Source organism: Oryctolagus cuniculus, chromosome 1 (genome assembly GCF_051225735.1).
Source record: "Oryctolagus cuniculus isolate XC-2025 breed Fujian yellow rabbit chromosome 1, ASM5122573v1, whole genome shotgun sequence".
NCBI lineage: Eukaryota > Metazoa > Chordata > Mammalia > Lagomorpha > Leporidae > Oryctolagus > Oryctolagus cuniculus.
Window position 1 is genome coordinate 195,367,726 of NC_142867.1, and position 6,000 is coordinate 195,373,725.

Here is a 6,000-nt window from a genome sequence, read left to right on the forward strand (position 1 = left end):
CTGATGCTTCAGTTATTGGCAATAAAAGCCTAGAGGGAACTCCAAACTGTAGGGTATATCGTATGCAGTTAGACATGATTTAGGGATAAGGAGGACCTTGGAGAAGGTCTTCAGTCTCCTGCTATAATCCGCTTGAGAGTATGTCTTATCATAGACTAATGACTTGTAAATACCTTAGTTTGTGTGGCCAGGTGGAAAGAACATAAATTACCAAAATCAGTGAGCGAGTCTTAAGTGAGCTACTAAAACTAACAAGTAGTAGTGAAGGCATATAGAAAGAACATGTGTAGGGGCAGGCACTGTGGTGCAGCGGGTTAATGCCCTGGCCTGAAGTGCAGGCATCCCACATGGGCACTGGTTCTAGTCCCAGCTGCTCCTCTTCCAATCCAGCTCTCTGCTGAGGCCTGGGAATGCAGTAGAAGATGGCCCAAGTCCTTGGGCCCCTGCCCCAACATTGGAGAACAAGAAGAAGCTCCTGGCTTCAGATTGGCACAGCTCTGGCCATTGTGGCCAATTGGGGAGTGAACCATCAGATGGAAGAATCCTCTCTCTGTGTAATTCTGACTTTCAAATAAATAAATAAACCTTAAAAAAAAAAAAAGAAAGGACATGTGTAATGAATGGGTTTGTTTGAGCAGGGTGTTAATGGTTACTAGTAGAATTAAACAAAAAGGTAAATGTTCCGTCTTCATAATCAACTGTTTTAAGACCATAAGTAGATGTTCCAATTCTTTGCAAAATAACCACTATGTTTTTTGTAATCGATTATTATATAACTTAGCATCACTTTGAGTCTCTGTTCTATTGTATCTCAAATATCAAGTAAATCTTTAAAATTAAAGAAATTGTTACATGGTTATGGAAATCTGGATTAGGGAGGGGTTACACATAATACAAGGTCAATGGTTTAACATGGATGGGAAATAGACTTTTTTAACATAAGGAAGAATCATTAACTGTGTAAAGATCACTAATAAGTGGACATTTGCAGATTTTATGAGAACAATAAAGAATGTGTAAAATGAACAACGGATATAACTTAGGATATAAAAATAAAGTCTGGGGCTCTCTCATCTGAGCCATGTCATCAGCCTTGCTGTTAGCATGTACCTCGTTCTTCCCTAAGCCTACTCCTCCCACACATTCGGGAACCCCTGGTCCTGCTGGAGCTGGACTCCAACACTTCACCATAAAGACATGCTCTTTATTCTCAACTTAGTAAACAGAAATAACAAATGATCTTTAAATTGCTGTAATCCATTCATCTCCAAATAAATAATTCTTGATAATAAGGTACCACTCATACCGGGAAAGTGGTGGGGGTAGGGGAGGATGTATCTCGTAGAAGCCAGAATGATAGAAATACTAAAAAATGAATGGTCTGATGTGGTGTTGGCCTCAGTTAATGATTTCTCATAATGAAGATTCAGAGAATCTTTTCCTCTAGGAAAACTTAAGCAATTCTAATAAAATTATGTTTTAAAAATTTTTTGGGGTGGGGCCCGTATTGTAGTATTGCAGGTTAAGCTGCCACCTGTGACAAGAACATTCCATTTTGAGTGCTGGTTCAAGTTCTGGCTACTCTACTTCGATTCAGTTCCCTGATAATGCACCTGGGAAAGCACAGGATAGCCCAAGTGCTTGGGCTCCTAACACTCACTTAGGAGACCCAGAAGCAGCAACTGGCTCCTGGCTTTGGCCTGGTACAGCCCTGGCCATTTGAGGAGGAGTGAACCACAGGATGGAAGATCTCTCCCTCTCTCTCTCTCCCCCCCATCTCTCTGACACTGCCTTTCAAATAAATAAAATATAAATATTTTAAAAGATTTCTTCTGATATTAAAACAATTGTGTAAATGTTCATTCATTTTTTCTAAATAAGAAGATTCATACTCATTGAGAGGGAGAAGAAGGAAGCAGAGAAATCAAAGACTGTGAGACTTTTTATACTGCAAGTCTCTTATCTTGATAAATTAATGAGTGCATAAAACTTTAGTTAAAAAAATTAATATATTCATTATCTAGCTCAATTATAAGTTCTTAGAGACATACTTAAACAAACTTGCTCTCTTCTTTTGGAAATGAAAGAATCTAAGCTCTCATAATACCAACCAAACTCTGAAAACCAAGAATGGCATATCTTTGAAATGAAGTTAGACTTCAATTTAGGGACTGAATTGTCCTGACAACTGAGAAATTTTAACAGTGAAGAAAACTGAACAAAGTGCATATGAATCTGTGCTCTACCAAACCACAGGTCAGCATCAGATTCAGGTCAAGGTTTGGCTTACATATAGGAGAACGCATAGGTAGAGGAAATCCTGGTTCTTTCAACTTTCTGAATACTCACTATAACAATTTCTTGGCTATTTCTACAAAGATACACAACTGAAACCAAAAGAGGAGTGAATGTGGAAATTGGCTTCAGGGAGAATATGCTGCTGTAGCCTGAATCAGTAGGACAGTGACAGAGTCCATGTGAAGAACTGAAGCTGACTGCTGACTCCATGTGAGTAGCATTGGCTGATATGAACACAAAGACGACTAAGGAATCTTTTGCAACACCCAACTCATACCAATGTTCAAAGTGTAAGCACTGCTGCATGTTAAATGATTGACATTAAGTTATAGATGCTTGAAATCAACACACAGACATTTTAAATGTTGTCAAATTTACATCTCAGAAGCTTCACATACAAAATTTTCTCCTCATCTATAAAGTGAGAATAGTAATAATACTGCAAACTTGATATGGTTGTTTTAAGAATAAGTGCAGACATATAAAATTATTTGATTTAGAATAGTATATGATATGACTTAAGAAATCTGAGTTCACTTTTCTTTCTCTCTGACTTTCAAATAAATACATATTTTTAGAAGAAATCTGAGCTATTATTGTGACTAGATCAGGGTAGCAGAAAGGTTTAAGTCATGAGCCTTAAATACACATTTTTTAAAATCATCAAATATATACAATTTTTAAATATTTGTATGGGAAGGCAAATTTTGAATATGCTGAATGTCTAAATGAAATAAGATTGCTTTTACCTGAAAAGAAAGTTTTCATTTGGTTTTTTTAACAAAGTGTTACATCTACTCTAAAGGAAATTAGAACTGTTAAAAAAAATGATCTTTTTGGCATATGCCTGAATACAGTGTGATTAAGCCCCTAAGTTTATTCACTAAAATATAAACTTATGCTAACATACATGCCTCTGTTTTGATATGAAGAAATAAAACTTTCTGAGAGAGAAAGTTGGGAGGAGTAACCACATATAGAGGGACATAAGGCCCCGACACATAAAAATGTGGTAGAAGGTAAGATGGTGGGGCAATGATAGTAAACAAGTTCCAGAGATAGGCCATATTCATTGATTTTTCTGTGTAGAACTCCCTAACAGCTGGAACTGCTGTGGTCACAGCATGCAGGGAACAAGCAAGAGGGATATACGAGAATGATGGACAATGGAAAACAATACAAATAAGAATGCAACTTAGAATAATCAATCCTACTTGTATTTAAAGAATGGAAAAAAAGGAAAGCAAGACTCAATAAGATCTAAAGTTTTCTGGTCTGAGAGGGAGAGGAAAAGATATAAAAGAGGCTGAGATACAAAAGGGAATGAAAAAGAAAGTTGAAAAAGAAAGTAAGTGCTGAGTGTGGCCTAGATTGAGTATGATGCCTCCTACGGATGCTCAGATCTGCGGTTCAATAGGCAGCTGAAAATACTGACTTGAAGCTCTAGAAAATAGGAATTGGAGATGGAAACACAACTTGGATATCTCGTAATTGTCAAGAGATGAAGCAAATTCAAGAGCTAGGAGTGGGGAAGCCATGGTATGAAAGGACAGTTGTCTATTAAACAGAAAAATGTTAAATTTTAAAAGTGGTAGAAATCTTGGAAAGTTAAAAATTATTCTCAAAAGGAAGCAAAAAGGACTCAGTAATTTACTCTTGAATGAAATCTAGGAAAAAATGAGTTCAATAATACCCTGGAAAAAAAACAACTATTTATGTTCTGAATAGCCTGAGAAGAATTGGAGTTAGTTCTTCTTTAAATGTCTGGTAGAATTCAGCATTGAATCCATCTAGTCCTGGGCTTTTCTTTGTTGGGAGGGCCTTTATTACTGATTCAACTGCAGATTTGGTAATGGGTCTGCTTAGATTTTCTATATCTTCACGGTTCAATTTAGGTAGGTTGTATGTGTCCAGAAATCTATCCATTTCTGATAGATTTCCCAGTTTGCTGGCATGCAACTCTTTGTAGTAATTTCTGATGACTCTTTTTATTTCTGTGTTGTCTGTTGTTATATTCCCTTTTTCATCCTGTTCTTATTGGTTTGGGTCTTAGCTTTCCTTTTTTGGCTAGGTGGGCCAATGGTGTGTCAATTTTGTTTATATTTTCAAAAAATCAGCTCTTCATTTTGCTGATCTTTTGCAATTTTTTTGGATTCAATTCTGTTGATTTCTTCTCAAATTTTAATTATTTCTCTTCTCCTACTAGTTTTGTGTTTGGTTTCTGTAGTTTTTCTAAATCCTTGAGATGCACTGACAGCTCATTTATTTGGTGCCTTTCCAATTTTTGATGTAGGCACCTATTGATATAAAATTTCCTCTAAACACGGCTTTTGCTGTATCCCATAAGTTTTTTTTTTAAACTTTTATTTAATGAATATAAATTTCCAAAGTACAGAATATGGATTACAATGGCTTCCCCCCCATAACGTCCCTCCCAACCGCAACCCTCCCCTTTCCCATTCCCTCTCCCCTTCCATTCACATAAAGATTCATTTTCAATTCTCTTTATATACAGAAGATCAGTTTAGCATACATTAAGTAAAGATTTCAACAGTTTGCTGCCACACAGAAACATAAAGTGAAAAATGCTGTTTGAATACTAGTTATAGCATTAAATCTCAATGTACAGCACACTAAGGACAAAGATCCTACATGAGGAGTAAGTGCACAGTGACTCCTGTTGTTGACTTAACAAATTGGCACTCTTGTTTATGGCCTCAGTAATCACCGTAGGCTCTTGTCATGAGCTGCCAAGGCTATGGAAGCCCCCTGAGTTCACCGACTCTGATCATATTTAGACAAGGCCATGGTCAAAGTGGAAGTTCTCTCCTCCCTTCAGAGAAAGGTACCTCCTTCTTTGATGACCCGTTCTTTCCACTGGGATCTCACTCGAGGAGATCTTTCATTTAGTTTGTTTGTTTTTGTTTGTTTGTTTGTTTTGTTTTGTTTTGTGTTTTTTTTTTTTTTTTTTTTTTTTTTTTTTTGCCAGAGTGTCTTGGCTTTCCATTCCTGAAATACTCTCATGGGCTTTTCAGCCAGATCCGAATGCCTTAAGGGCTGATTCTGAGGCCAGAGTGCTATTTAGGACATCTGCCATTCTATGGGTCTGCTGTGTATCTCACTTCCTATGTTGGATTGTTCTCTCCCTTTTTTATTCTATTTTCAGACACTATTCTTGTTTATGTGATCCCTTTGGTTCTTAGTCCTATCATTATGATCAATTGTGAACAGAAATTGATCACTGGGACTAGTGAGATGGCATTGGTACATGCTACCTTGATGGGATTGAATTGGAATCCCCTGGTATGTTTCTAACTTTACCGTTTGAGGTAAGTCAGCTTGAGCATGTCCTGAATTGCACATCTCTTCCCTCTCTTATTCCCACTCTTATATTTAACAGTGATCACTTTTCAGTTAAGTTTCAGCACTTAAGAATAATTGTGTATTGATTACAGTATTCAACCAAAAGTATTAAGTAGAACAAACAAAAAAAATACTAACAGGGATAATGTATTAAGTTGTTCATCAACAGTCAGGGCAAGGGCTGATCAAGTCACCGTTTCTCATAGTGTTCATTTCACTTAACAGGTGTATCCCATAAGTTTTGATATGTTGTCATGTCACCTCATTTGTTTCCAGAAAATTTTTGATTTCTATTTTGATTTCTTCTATTACCCAGTGTTCATTCAGGAACTTGTTATT